Genomic DNA, 16,215 nt, shown 5'->3' with positions numbered 1-16,215 from the left:
TTTTACTTTTAATCAGTATAGCTTATAGCTTATAAAAATCAAAAATCCAGGATATCACATGTAAATTATATGAACATATTACATGTAAATTAAAAACAGCTTGAAACACGTGTAATGAATATACAATTTGACAGTTTACATTAAATTATGAACAAAAATATTACTTCATGATATCTAATTGCAAGAAAAGCGGTAGAAAGACAGTTGGGTAGTTTTTTTCCGACTCGGACACAGCACTGTGGTATATTGAAAATACGAGGGGTCTCAGCCAACTTGGACCCGGATGTGACGTTTCATAAGGTCGACACGTCACGATTTAACAAGCGGATTACGGTAAATTTGTAACTAAAACGCTGTGATATACTCACTAAACATTTACAAACAACTGAGAATATAAACGCCACTACTTACAGACGATGCTTTGGTATTATATTGCAAGATAATTATCTGTATTTATTTATTATTGTTTACATTACTGACTACGCTACCCCGTGTTTTCTTTGCCGTAAAAGTCACATGGCTTCTCAGCCAAGGTTAAAATTAGTTGCCATGACTACGATGTCACCGGTTGCCGCTTTAAAGGCGCAGGAGTCCGATTAAATTATAATTACGTCTCTGTAACAACTCGAACCATCACAACAATCTCACAACAATCACTTAAGTCATTTAAGCTCTCGCGCGGGAGTTTGACACCCCTGATCCAGACTGTTATCAGTTGAAAATGACCCAAATCATTTGCGATCTTGTATTGAGAAATGTTCTTTATGAACTGATTGACAATTCTCTTAAAATGTTGTGCACAAAGTGATGATACACAGCCCTTCTTTGCTTATATCCAGTTATGATACTCTAACCGTCCATACATTTACCTGTATATTGTGGAATGTTCAATCAAGTTGGTCAGTTAAAACATTTAAAGTCATTGCTTTGTACCTTTGTCAGTTTAATAAAGATTACTGTTTTTATTGCACTTTCAAATGTCCTAACTTTTCTGGAAATTAGGTTTATACCTTGTATGTGGGGTTCTACTAAATTCACAGGTAAATTTGCTCAATTTTACAGACCTCGTTTTTCAAAAATCACAGATTTCACAGATTTTTAAACAAAAGTGCCACATTCCACGGCAGTCATTAAAAAACATACATAAATTAAATGATAGAATAAATGGTAGGTACAATACACAGCACAGTCTACCTTAATGGATAAAAATTCTCGCCCCCCTCTGCGTTCACTGAATTGGTTGGGAGTTTTCCTAACTCAATTACCCGAGTCGTGTTTTTAACTGCTTTGACATCTTGGACATTTTGTCTAACCGATTGCTCGGTTAGCACCCTTAGTGTTTGCTGAGTTTATAAAAAAAAAAAAAAAAAAAACTGTACATAGACAAACTATTGGAAGCATAATATTTTACTGGCTTGTTTTTTGCACAGATGATCACGTGTGTAGAGAAGCACTTTTTTCCATCGACTATGGAATCCCCGAAGGGACAAAATGCACTCAGTAAGTAAACACACATCAAAGATTGTCAGCACACTACACCACAGGAAAGTCTGTTACACTAACGTAATTACTGTATGATTGTTAGGACCGTCTGATATTGCATATTGTGGATCATATTTCATACTCTACGGTTGAAATGTTAAATTGCTAAACACAAACCTTATATTGAGTTTTACAACAATTGCATATCACATGGGAAACGGCTCATTTCACTGTCCGTGATGCGATTTACATGGCCGTGAATTAGGTAGGGCCTTACTTATATGACTTTCATTTAAGATGTATGCCCAAAGGTATTTGTATCCCCCCTGCAAATTATTAAGCTTAGGTGTTTCACTCACACTTATTGCTAATAGGTATAATATGAATATATTTGATAAAATATTCATATAGACTACGTTATGTGATTAATTTTATGGTGTGGTATCGTTTTTAGGATGTTCAACAAGCATATGGTAAAGCCTCCAGAAGTTGAGCAGACAAAACATGAAATATCAAATAAATGTAGGAAACTCTGTGGGGGGTTTTATTATTTGCATTTTCCATGCTGTCCCAACTTTTTCTGATTTGGGGTTGTATTTGTACTTGTAACTACATTACACGTAGAGAGCAAATTCTGTAACTGAAGACTTTACTGTGGCCATGAAACTAATCACCCACAAGCTATTCATGCACTGAGCTACACATTAAACATTGATATAGTCAAATATATGCAAACACTGATCTGTGTGTCTCACTTGTACACAAATTCAATCGCATACCAATGAGCTGGTATACCTTCATTGGATTTGGGGTAAAATGACCACAGAGGGTTTAGCTGATGAACAGCTGTATCTCTGATGTTTTGGCTAGTAACATATTACTGTAGGTTAATGCAGTGGAGCATTTTTATTTCAAACATTACTTCCAAAACCAGATCTGTCTTACATGTTCACAAGACAGTCAAGACCGTTCTGATTGCTGTATTTGTTGTGCCTTTTTATTGTGAATTTACTTTAAATATGATGCTCTGGAGTTACTTGTCTCTCTAGATGGCAGTATTAAGTCAAACTTTTTTGTGGGCTCAAATGAATTGTACTCTTTACTGAGAAATCTGAGGTAGACTGAGTGTATGTTTGCCACTTGGCTAGAGAAAATGTTGCCTCTGTTTTTCCGAATATAACAACAGAGCCTGTGAAAACCGGCAGTAACTACAAATTGACAGTGTTCACGACGTACAGTTTTACAGAAATGTGTACAGTACATATTTCCAAATAAGTAGATACAGTGGAAACAGTCAAGCCGGAAAGTCTGCACACCCCTTTCACCTTCTCCATGTTTTATTACATTACAGACTCATTCTATAATAGATATCATAGAGTTCTTTTTTTTGTCACAAAATTCTACACAAAATAATGACACAAAGTTAAAGCCGGTTTTTAGACATTTGTGCTAATTTATTAAAAATCAAAATGTAAAATATCATATGTACACAAGTGTGCACACCCTTTGATATGACACCCAAAAGTGAGCTGAGGTGCATTTTGTTTTCACTGATACTGCTTGAGATGTTTCTACAATTTAATTGGAGTTCGCCTGTGGTAAATTCAATTGATTGGACATGATTGGGGATTGCCAACACCTGCCTATATAAGGTCCCCCAGTTGACAGTGCATATCAGAGCAAGCTCTATAAAAGGCACATGACAGCCCACTTGGAGTTTGCCAAAAGACACCTAGAGGACTCTCAAACCATGAGAAACAAGATTCTCTGGTCTGATGAAACCAAAACTTTTTGGCCTGAATACCAAGCGTCACGTCTGGAGGAAACCAGGCACCGCTCATCACCTGGCGGCATCATCATGGTGGTGGGGATGTTTTTCAGCAGCGGGACCGGGGCGACTAGTCCTCATAGAGGGAAAGATGAATGCAGCTAAGTACAACAAGATCCTTGAAGAAAACCTGCTCCAAAGCGCTCTGGACCTCAGACTGGGGGTGAAGGTTTACCTTCCAACATGACAACGACCCGAAGCACACAGCCAAGAGAACAAAGGAGTGGCTTTGGAGAAAGTCTGTGAATGTCCTTGAGTGGCCCAGCCAGAACCCAGACCTGAATCCAATCAAATATCTGTGGATAGAGCTGAAAATGGCTGTGTACCAACGCTCTCCATCCACCCTGATAGAGCTTGCAAGGATATGCCAAGAGGAATGGGCAAAAATGTCTAGAAACAAGCTCGTAGCTTCTTTCCCAAGACTCCTTGAAGCTGTGATTGCTGCCAAAGGTGCATCAACCAAGTATTAGGCTAAGGTTGTGTACAATTTAAAATAAAATAAAATAAAATTGCATATTTTCTGAACCTGCTTTCACTTTATAATTATTGGTGATTGTGTGTAGAATTTTGTGACAAAAAATGAACTCAATCTATTATAGAATGAGTCTGTAACGTAATAAAATGTGGTGAAGGGGGTGTGCAGACTTTCCAGCTTGACTGTACTTGATTGATTTGTATACCTATGTGATGACTGCAACACATTCCAATGTGTAATAATAATTTTAGACAAGGCCACGTTCACCCTGTGTTACATTGTTTTTCCTTTTAACAATTTTCTGTACATTAAAGAAACTAATTGTTTGTAAATGTAAAAGCATATGTTAGTGCTTTTACATCCACACCCCCCCTTCCCAGATTAATGGTGCTTTCACAGAACTTACTCATGCTATGCCACGCAAGCTTTTACACTTTGCATTAGTAACAATGATTAATTTTTTTTTTTCCTTCTGGACAACATCCATTATTTTCAACAAAAAAATCGGTAGACTTTTGGTACTTGTGGTTGATAGGTAGACTTGTGAAGTGTACACTGTGCAGACCACAGCACTTTTCCACATTTGCACCAGTCTACCCCAATGAGCTTAGGCTGAATCTTGATCTGCATTTTACAAGTGTAGTCACTGATCTTCAACTGTAGTCACTGAAGAGTGATTATGAGATTGAGAACAGAGGGGAATGTTGGGCTGTAGTTCAGGGTGAATCCTGAGACTACAAATGGCTTTCCTGTGGAATCCCCTCCCAGATCTGGATCAAAGAAAAAGTTCTGAGTAGCAGATACCGGTCCTGCTGCAAGGTTGGCGCCCTTCTATGGCCCGGTCCAGTTCTTCTTATGTAAATCAATTTCACTTGTTTTGGTGCTAATGAAAGGAAGACAACCATCAACACCCTGTGTCCTGGTATGTTCTGCATGCTTTTGAGACTGTGCTGGCAAACATACACTGATCAGCCATACCATTAAAACCACCTCCTTGTTTCTACACTCACTGTCCATTTTATCAGCTCCACTTACCATATTGAAGCACTTTGTAGTTCTACAATTACTGACTGTAGTCTGTGTTTCTGCATGCTTTGTTAGCCTCCTTTCATGCTGTTCTTCAATGGTCAGGACTCTCCCAAGACCATCACAGAGCAGGTATTACTTGGTGGTGGTGTGTTAGTGTGTGTTGTGCTGGTATGAGTGGATCAGACACAGCAGCGCTGCTGGAGTTTTTAAATACTGTGTCCATTCACTGTCCACTCTATTAGACACGCCTACCTAGTTGGTCCACCTTGTAGATGTAAAGTCAGAGACAATCGCTCATCTATTGCTGCTGTTTGAGTTGGTCATCTTCTAGACCTTCATCAGTGGTCACAGGATGCTGCCAACGGGGTGCTGTTGGCTGGATGTTTTTGGTTGGTGGACTATTCTCAGTCCAACAGTGACAGTGAGGTGTGTAAAAACTGCAGCAGCGCTGCTGTGTCTTATCCACTCATACCAGCACAACACACACTAACACACCACCACCATGTGAGTGTCACTGCAGTGCTGAGAATGAACCACCACCCAAAAAATACCTGCTCCGTAGTGGTCCTGGGAGAGTCCTGACCTTTGAAGAACAGCATGAAAGGGGGCTAACAAAGCATGCAGAGAAACAGATGAACTACAGTCAGTAATTGTAGAACTACAAAGTGCTTCTATATGGTAAGTGGAGCTGATAAAATGGAGTGTAGAAACCAGGAGGTGGTTTTAATGTTATGGCTGATCAGTGTATTTGCAACAGTATGTATGAATGTGCCATTCTGGGATCCTGGACTACCTGTGCAACCTGAATAGGCTGCATGTACAGCATCCACACTGAAAAAATGCAAAACTAGAGAAGCATCAGATTTGAAAGAGTAAAGGCAGGTATAATTGTTAATGGCCCCCACCTGCAAACTATTTGATGGTTGTCTTCCTTTTACAATTGCTTTTTCTGCCTAAGTGGACAGACTGATATCCCTGAAGTTTAACTTACTTGGTCATACTGTGACTATTAAGTGTTCCGTTATGAGCAGTGTATATAAGCAGTTAATTATGAGTTGAGGGGAGTTTAAGCTACAGATCACAAGGGTTTTCCCAAGTAATCCTGCGTACAATAATTTATTATAGCAGCGTGCAGATGTTTAATACAGTGCAGAGGGATTAAAGGTCTTTATACGCAGAGATTTCTTTAGATGCTCTAAATTTTTAAATAATGATGTGTACTGTAGACAGTAATTAAAATTTTGAGATGGGTCAAATTTTGCCAATGATTTACAATAATCAAGGCTCTTTTTTGGTAAAGGTTTGTCACTATTCCTGATCTACCTTGAAATTGTAGCTCATTTAGTATCTGGGGTAGCAGAAACTTGTGATTTCATTTATCATCTGGCCTACTAAACTTTTAACCTGCTATACTGCCCACTTGACTTTTAGTCATTACATGTGCAGACTTTCAGGTGCAGCAGACAGCATGTGATCTTGACTTGAACTAGTTGATCCCAGAGGTGCTGTAGTTATATGGAACATATCAGGTAAAAGTGCCATTTTTTTTTCTTTTCGTTTGAACCGTGGTGATTCATCTAACAAATAGCTGTCAACTGACCTCTTAATTAAGATTGTTTCTCGGACCCAAGGGTGCACCATTTGCCCTGGACCACTTTGTGAAAGTGCTAGCTGAAACCCTACAGAAAACCATGTAAAGCTCAACTCTCTAGCCTTGTAACAACTGTTTTATTCAAAAAACCTCAAACATTTAGTTTGTGCTTCTTCACAATAATTCCTAATCATTTGTACAAATACTGATGCATAAAAATGTGATTTTTAACATCAGGAATTAAACATTGTGAGTTTATTTAATACTGTTTGCTTACTTAGAGAAAGAAAAAGTGTTTTTCTGACATCAAGAGCTCTCTTTGTAAGTTTAAATGGATAATTTGCAACCCTGGCCACCTACCTTACCGTGTGGGTTCTGGGCTTGGTTAAATAGCCCCGGAGATGGCTGTAATGCATTAGCACTAAGAAGTATGCAGCTACTGGGAATTGTAGTCAGTTTGTGCCTACAGTGAGTGGATTTGCGGTGCAAAGGCGGTGCAAAGTACCAGTTAGAGGCATGATTTGTGGAGGGTTGGGTTTATCTGCATAGACTGGGGAGCAGCAGTGTGTATGCTCCTGAATTACTCCTTTTGATTATTAAAAAAAAAAATGTCTCATATATCTGGTGCCCAATTTCTTTGCAGGGCAGGAGGAAGATATTTGGTAGGTAATCAAACTTGTTGCCTCAAAAGGTAAGAGGGTCCGAATCATCTTTTCTGGTGATTGCAGTAGCAATTCTAGAGGCTGTGGAGTCTTGGATGTTATGAGCCCTCCACTAAACACTTCTTTTTAGCAGCTGATCCACAGAGGAAACATCGATGCCAGCCTCCTGCTTTGGAAACATGGTTGATGGTACCAAAACTGGCTCTCAAATAGAGGCATTCAGATAGAAAGGGCCACTAAGTGTTTTAGGTGTATGCCCAGAGCAGATGCTTAGGCCACAAGGTGGGACTGGCTAAGGTCAGACACCGGTGGATGTTTCCAAGCTGCATAGGTTTCTCCTCACGATTGGCATGTAATGAAGGCAGGGACAGGCCATGGTCAGGTGGTCCCGGAGGTGGTTGTTCGAATGACCAGGTTGTAAAGGAGCTTTAAAAATGATGCCAGACCTCTAGTGGGTTATTTATCCTTCAGCTTCTCTTAGAGTCCCTCTTGTAATGCTGGCATCAGTGCTTCATCGATTGATTCCCCCACTGAGCAGTCAAAGTTCTTCCGTAGCTTTTTAGTAAACTGGTCCATGGAAGAAAACAGGAAGGATCAGTTTTTCCAAATAGCGATAGCCCAGCTAAGGCCCTGCCCAGAAAGCAGTGACATAATATGGACAACCTTTAAACACTTGGTCAGAAAATATGAAGGCTGGAGAGTGGTTTTACATCATAATGTTCAGGAACAGGCAATTAGGGTTCGGGATGGTGGTTTTTTTTTTTGGCAGAATGGTGCTTGATGGTGGAAATGGTTTTGGGGGGTGGAAGGTTGGGTTTAGGGCAGGTACAAATGCCTGGGGCTAAACCATAATCTGTAGGTGGCCCAGAGTCAGCTGTCAAGCATTAGAGGTGATGAGCTTTGCAGCTCCTAGGATATACACCGATCAGCCATAACATTAAAACCACCTCCTTGTTTTTACACTCACTGTCGATTTTATCAGCTCCACTTACCATATAGAAGCACTTTGTAGTTCTACAATTACTGACTGTAGTCCATCTGTTTCTCTGCATGCTTTGTTAGCCCCCTTTCATGCTGTTCTTCAATGGTCAGGACCCCCCCTCCTGGAACCACTACAGAGTGGGTTTGGTTTGGGTGGTGGGTCATTCTCAGCACTGCAGTGAAACTGACATGGTGGTGGTGTGTTAGTGTGTGTTGTGCTGGTATGAGTGGATAAGACACAGCAATGCTGCTGAAGTTTTTAAACACCTCACTGTCCCTGCTGGACTGAGAATAGTCCACCAACCAAAAATGTCCAGCCAACAGCGCCCCGCCAACTCAAACAGCAGCAATAGATGAGCGATCATCTCTGACTTTACATCTACAAGGTGGACCAACTAGGTAGGCGTGTCTAATAGAGTGGACAGTGAGTGGACATGGTATTTAAAAACTCCAGCAGCGCTGCTGTGTCTGATCCACTCATACCAGCACAACACACACTAACACACCACCACCATGTCATTGTCACTGCAGTGCTAAATAATACCTACTCTGTGGTGGTCCTGTGGGGGTCCTGACCATTGAAGAACAGGGTGAAAGCAGGCAAAAAAAATATGTAGAGAAACAGATGGACTACAGTCAGTAATTGTAGAACTACAAAGTGCTTCTATATGGTAAGTGGAGCTGATAAAATGGACAGCGAGTGTAGAAACAAGGAGGTGGTTTTAATGTTATAGCTGATCGGTGTATATTATTGTGGGCAGCACAGTGGTGCATCTGAGAGCAAGGGTTTGATTTTTTTTGTTGTTATAGTGTTGGTTTGGCAAGAGAAGCCTGCCACAAGAAGAGTCTGTTAGAAGAAAATAATTAATAAGTGCGGTTTCCAAGCAGACTACAGGTCAAGGTTTAAGCATTGTGTGATAACCTCAGTCTATCACAACACTAAAACTTATTTTCCCAGCGTGGTACTTACGTTATAAACATGAAATAGCTACGGATAACTCCACTGTGTAGGAGTGGGTTCTGTTTAATGGTTTCTGAAGCACGCACAGAAAGTTTTAAATAAAGCTGAGCGTTATGTCAGAGGGTCAGGCGTGTGTCATGTTCATACATGTGCCGGTGGGCCTGTGGGGGTGCGGCAGAGCCCAAGGGTTTTGTCTGAGCAGCACTGCTATTGACAGGGTCAAAGACAACTACTTTACCTGTAGAATAATGATTAGCACAGGGGCTTTGCATTTATCCATATGCCTTTTTTTTACATAGCTCTACTGCTGATCAAAGTAGGATATACTGTAGTTGATAACAGTTAGGTACTGAGAGCAAGTACGGTATTGACATATAGCTAGACCTTTTGTAAGGTAATGTTAGGGGCAGAGCAGTCTTGTGATTTCAATGATTTTTACTACTGTTGTCTACTGTGGCTGAATAATTACAACTTTTTTGTAAGTTTTCTTTGTCTCTTGAGTCTCTCGACAGACGGTCTTAGCAGCTGTTTGTGAATGTATGACACATGCGTTCGTGACTTATCCTTCCAATATTGGAAAGACACGGGCGACTGCATTTGGAACAGGGAAAGATCATCCTAACCGATGTTGAAGAACATGCAGCTCTATCTTTCCTGCGTTGATTCATTAGTTCTTGGTTCCTTCTCTGTTGTCTTTCGTGAGGCTCCTGTGTGAATTGCTTCTCTCCATTTGCTCCTGTCTATTGTTATTTTCTCCCAGGCATCTGGGTTGATCTGGAGGTTGTTTAATGTGACTTTACACACAGCGCAGCTTGGGACGTCCTCATTGCCATTGTCCACCAACAAGGGAACCAAACAGGAGCAGCTTGGGGATACGAGTGTCATCCATCCGCTTGATATGACCAAGCCACCTCATTCTCCTTTTGCTTAGGATGGTTGGAATGGAGTATTGGTGAGACAACTCGAGAACTTTGGTGTTGGACACATGATCCTGACACAACACCAAGGATTTTGCGTAGGCATCGCAGATGGAATGAGTTTAGTTGTTGCTCTTTTGCCTTGTAGATAGTCCATGTCTCTGAGGCATAAAGAAGAGCACTCAGCACACAGGCATCACCACACATTTATTAAAGGGTTATTGGGGTTTACAAAAAACCTGGCACTGGAAGGTCAGTGGTTAAGATACTTAACTATTAAATGGAAGGTTGCTGGTTCAAGCCACACCACAGGCAAATGGATGGGACCCTAAGCATGGTCCCTAGCATTCATTTGCTTGCATTATAGATGGTCGCAATTGTAGGTTACTTTGGGTAAAACTGTCTGCTATAAATGCAAACATATTGTTGCACAGCAATCTCTAAGTCTATGATGTTGTTAAGCTTGATTGATCAATGCTCCAGCAACTTCCAACTTCTAATTTATCCTATACTGTCAGTAGCCTGTATAACAAAATTTGCTCTATTTGAAAAAAAAAATGAACACAGCAGATCATTCAGAATAATACTACAATCCCAAATCAGAAAAAGTGATGGAAAATGCAAATAAAATAAAAATGAAGTGTTCCTTACATTTACTTTGACTTTTATTTAATTGCAGACAGTTTGAACCCAAGATATTTCATGTTTTGTCTGTGATTCCAAACAGGTGAAATCAACAGGTGATTGTACTCATGGTTTGGTACAAAAGCAGCATCCAGGAAAGGCTGAGTCTTTGATGAGAATAGATGATCAGAGGATCTCCAGTTTGTCAACAAATGTGTGAGAAAATTAATAAAATGTTTAAAAACAATGTACCTCAAAGAAAGATTTTAAGGGATTTGCATATCTCTCCCTCTACAGTGCATAATATCATTAAACAATTCAAGAAATAGGGAGGAATTTCAGTGTGTAAAGGCCAAGGGCGCAAGCTTAAGCTGAACACCCATGATCTTTGATCCCTCAGAAAACACTGCATCAAGAACCGCCACTCAACAATAGCTGATATAACCACATGGGTAAGGGATTACTTTGGCAAACCTTTGTCAAGCACTACAATACAGAGTTACATGTACAAATGCCACTTAAAACTTTACTGTGCAAAAAAGAAGTCTTATGTTAACCATGTCCAGAAGCGACGTCGACTTCTCTGGGCTCTGAGGCATCTAGGAAATGTGGAAATGTGTATTGTGGTCAGATGAATCAGCATTCCAGGTCGTTTTTGGGAAAAAAAACTGGACGCCGTGTGCTCTGGACCAAAGACTAAAAGGATGATCCGGACTGTTATCAGCAACAAGTCCAAAAGCCAGGGTCTGTCATGATATGGGGTTGTGTCAGTGCCCATGGCAAAAGTAATATACACTTCTGTGATGGCAGCATTAATGCAGAAAAGTACATTGAGATCCCAGAGCAACATATGCTGCCTTCAAGACATCATCTTTTCCAGGGACGTTCACGCATTTTTCAAGACAATGCAAAACCACATGCTGCACACATTACAAAGGCATGGCTGCGGAAGAAGAGGGTACAGATACTGGACTGGCCTGCCAGCAGTCCTGACCTGTCCCAAATAGAGCATGTGTGGAGAATTTTGAAACGAAAAATGTAACAACAATGACCCCGTACTGTTGTACATCTTAAGACGTGTTTGCAGGAAGAATGGGACAAAATAAAAGCTGAAACACTAAATTACTTGGTATCCTCACTTGGTTAAACGTCTTTTAAGTGTGGTGAAAAGGAATGATGACGTTACAAAGTGGTAAATGCTTTACTGTTCCAACTTTTTTTGGGATGTGTTGCAGGCCTGAAATGCAGGAATGGATGTTTATTAATAAATGAAATGAAGTTGAGCAGATAAAACATGAAATGTAAATGTAAGGAGCACTGGAATACTGCCTCAACTTTTCTGATTTGGGGTTGTAGAAAAAAATAAATACTGTTAGGGGTCACCACAGCAAATCATTTAGAATAATACTAATAAAATAATAATGATAATGTTTTAATCAAGTTGTTGTTATCAAGACTATACCACTTTTAACTGCTTACCTTTTAAGAAAAGGTCAGTAATGTTCTACCAGAACTGCCTGTATGCCGGGCATTAGCACATTATTAGTTCTGAAATACAGAACCAAAAAGAGTTCAGCAGTTCAGCAGTTCACTTATCTCAAAAAGAATCCAAAAACAAACATAACCCAGCAGCCGCTGATTAGAAACAATGTAAAAGTCTTTGGTTAAAATTGTATGTAATCCTTTCAATCATTTATTTTAAGTTAGTATTTCATCCTGGTCAGGGTCTGAAGTGAGTCCAAAGACCAAAGTCACCTCATGCTAAGAAGACGTTTGTCTGGGTGGTTAGACGTAATGCAAAAACCACCTAAATACATGCCATGTCTTAGAGACTTCTAGGCAGAAAAGAAACTAGTTGCTTACACTTTTTTTATTATTATTTTGTTTATGCATTTTCTCCCCTTTTTCTCCCGACTTTTAGCATATCCGATTACCCCGTTGCATTATGCTTTCTCTCTACTGATGTTGATCTCCTACATGGATGAGGAGAGCCGAGACTAACACACGCCCCCTCTGACACGTGTGCAGTAGCTGACTTCATCTTTTCACCTGCATAAGCCGAGTTCATATGCGGTTCAGCTTTGTGTACGGAGAGCCACACCCTGATCAACACATTATCTCTCATCTCTGTGCAGGCGCCATCAATCAGCCAGCAGAGGTCGTAATTGCATCTGTTATGAGGTCCGGCACCCAGCCTGCCAGATGGCAGAGCTGAGATTTGAAACAATGAGTTCGAGAATGACAGGTCTGGTGTGCTGGCGTGTTTTACTGCTGCGCCATCTGAGCACACCAGTTGCTTACACTTACATGTGTCTTTAGTGCCATCTTATATATACAGTGTATTACAAAAGTGAGTACACCCCTCACATTTCTGCAAATATTTCATTATATCTTTTCATGGGACAACACTATAGACATGAAACTTGGATATAACTTAGAGTAGTCAGTGTTCAACTTGTATAGCAGTGTAGATTTACTGTCTTCTGAAAATAACTCAACACATAGCCATTAATGTCTAAATAGCTGGCAACATAAGTGAGTACACCCCACAGTGAACATGTCCAAATTGTGCCCAAATGTGTCGTTGTCCCTCCCTGGTGTCATGTGTCAAGGTCCCAGGTGTAAATGGGGAGCAGGGCTGTTAAATTTGGTGTTTTGGATACAATTCTCTCATACTGGCCACTGGATATTCAACATGGCACCTCATGGCAAAGAACTCTCTGAGGATGTGAGAAATAGAATTGTTGCTCTCCACAAAGATGGCCTGGGCTATAAGAAGATTGCTAACACCCTGAAACTGAGCTACAGCATGGTGGCCAAGGTCATACAGCGGTTTTCCAGGACAGGTTCCACTCGGAACAGGCTTCGCCAGGTTCGACCAAAGAAGTTGAGTCCACGTGTTCGGCGTCATATCCAGAGGTTGGCTTTAAAAAATAGACACATGAGTGCTGCCAGCATTGCTGCAGAGGTTGAAGACGTGGGAGGTCAGCCTGTCAGTGCTCAGACCATACGCCGCTCACTGCATCAACTCGGTCTGCATGGTCGTCATCCCAGAAGGAAGCTGACGCACAAGAAAGCCCGCAAACAGTTTGCTGAAAACAAGCAGTCCAAGAACATGGATTACTGGAATGCCCTGTGGTCTGACGAGACCAAGATAAACTTGTTTGGCTCAGATGGTGACCAGCATGTGTGGCGGCGCCCTGGTGAGAAGTACCAAGACAACTGTATCTTGCCTACAGTCAAGCATGGTGGTGGTAGCATCATGGTCTTGGGCTGCATGAGTGTTGCTGGCACTGGGGAGCTGCGGTTCATTGAGGGAAACATGAATTCCAACATGTACTGTGACATTCTGAAACAGAGCATGATCCCCTCCCTTCGAAAACTGGGCGTCATGGCAGTTTTCCAACAGGATAACGACCCCAAACTCCAAGATGACAACTGCCTTGCTGAGGAAGCTGAAGGTAAAGGTGATGGACTTATCCCAATTGAGCACCTGTGGCGCATCCTCAAGTGGAAGGTGGAGGAGTTCAAGGTGTCTAACATCCACCAGCTCCGTGATGTCATCATGGAGGAGTGGAAGAGGTTTCTAGTAGCAACCTGTGCAGCTCTGGTGAATTCCATGCCCAGGAGGGTTAAGGCAGTGCTGGATAATAATGGTGGTCACACAAAATATTGACACTTTGGGCACAATTTGGACATGTTCACTGTGGGGTGTACTCACTTATGTTGCCAGCCATTTAGACATTAATGGCTGTGTGTTGAGTTATTTTCAGAAGTCAGTAAATCTACACTGCTATACAAGTTGTACACTGACTACTCTAAGTTATATCCAAGTTTCATGTCTATAGTGTTGTCCCATGAAAAGATATAATAAAATATTTGCAGAAATGTGAGGGGTGTACTCTGTGATACTCTGTGATACACTGTATATAAAAAAAAAACGAAGAAGAAAGGGCAAGTGCCACAAATAAAATAGCCTAACAATGAAATAAACATGGTAGCTCACTTCAAGGGCATTGCCCAAACTATTGCCACAGAGTAAAATATAACTACTATTCATGTCCACATACTTTTGACATTCTCATAAACATGAGAAGACACCTACAATTAACCTTGTTTGAATGTTATGGTTTATTTATACAAATTTTATTCATCAAGTATGAACATGAATTTTTTTCTAATTTTAACCCTAAGCAAACCCTACATCTAGAAAACACAGTCATGTTGCCTAAAGACATTTTTCTCCCAATTTAGTCGTATCCAATTACCTGATTGCATTTCACTTCCTCTCTACTGATGTCGATCTCCACCCTAGTAAAAGAGAGCTGAGACTAACATACGCCCCCTCCGACTCGTGTACAGTAGCTGACTGCATCTTTTTACCTCAACGAGGCGTGTTCATATGCGGATCAGCTTTGTGTACGGAGAGCCTCACCCTGATCAACGCATTCTTCCTCGACTCTGTGCAGGCACTATAAATCAGCCAGCAGAGGTCGTAATTGCATCAGTTATTAGGTCACGTCCGGCTCCCACCCTGTATGAACAACAGCCAATCGTTGTTCATGTAGGTGCCCCGGCCCAGCCAGATGGTAGAGCTGAGTTTCAAACCGATGTCAGCTCTGGTGTGCTAGCGTGTTTTACTGCTGTGCCACCTGAGTGCCCACATTTTGGCACTTTTAACTTTGTAAAAAAAAAATTATACATCTCAGGGCTCTAGAGTGCGACCAATTTGGTCGCACATGCGACCTAATTTCTCAATGGTGCGACTAAAAAAAATCTCAGGTCGCACCGGTGCGACCAGGCGTCCGAGGGAAAAAAACAACAACAGATACACATTAGGCCAATATCATGGTCTAAACCAATCAGAGATAGTGAAGGGCGGGACAATATTGTAGCGGTGATATGTGAGCGACATTCAGCTCAGCCAATCAGAATGCAGCACCAGGTTTATACACGTGCGTTCGGACGTTCTGCCGTAAGTTTAGTTTTGTATATGAGACTCGCCGGATGTCCCCAGAATGGAAGTTCGGGTTCTGGAGCTCGGCGGTGTAAAGTGTTGTAACGCTCACTTAAGTCCTGACTAAACAGTTAAAGTGACTCGACCCTGTCGTGTGTCTTTATTCCCACACCTCCACCACCGCACAGCAAAAGACCCGCAGCATCCCCACCTGACAGCGGCTAGGTGAGCCGACCCTCTACAGTAGCAAGGGGCTAATGCTAGCGGTAAAGTGCCGCGATAGTGAAAGTAAAAACACGACAATATTTTCGTTAAGTAAAATATAAAAATAACTAAAAGACCAAAATATATTACAATACATGTAGTCAAAATACGCAGTGAGTGCACCGCAAGCGATTTTGGGAATCTGTGTAAAAGATTCAGTAAAGCCGATAATATAATGCACTGCATTTAAGATTACACTCTAACACACACACAAACATATACATATTAAATATACACACACATATAAATAGATATACACACATACATACACATTTACTCTATTATTTTTATTATTTTTATAAGTGTGCTATAATTAGTCTGTAATACTATAATTAACTGTAAAGAAGACAGTGGCCGGCAATAGTATATTTGTGACTGGTTCTAATACATTTCGAATTGAAAGGCTGAAAAAGCCCAATGCATCTATAAAACACATTACATGCC

General features: G+C 40.9%; 1 long non-coding RNA gene across 1 annotated transcript; it reads left to right on the top strand.

Annotated features, from left to right (window-relative positions):
* Nucleotides 1-277: 277 nt before the first annotated feature.
* Nucleotides 278-10,765, top strand: LOC134323873 (uncharacterized). The gene is made up of 3 exons (XR_010014121.1): nucleotides 278-333; nucleotides 1,431-1,500; nucleotides 10,654-10,765. It is a non-coding gene; the product is annotated as an uncharacterized LOC134323873 (long non-coding RNA).
* The last annotated feature ends 5,450 nt before the right edge of the window (nucleotides 10,766-16,215 follow it).

Source organism: Trichomycterus rosablanca, chromosome 12, assembly GCF_030014385.1.
Source record: "Trichomycterus rosablanca isolate fTriRos1 chromosome 12, fTriRos1.hap1, whole genome shotgun sequence".
NCBI classification, from domain to species: Eukaryota; Metazoa; Chordata; class Actinopteri; order Siluriformes; family Trichomycteridae; genus Trichomycterus; species Trichomycterus rosablanca.
Note: the sequence above shows the minus strand (reverse complement) of the source record. Positions and strands in the feature narration are given on the sequence as shown.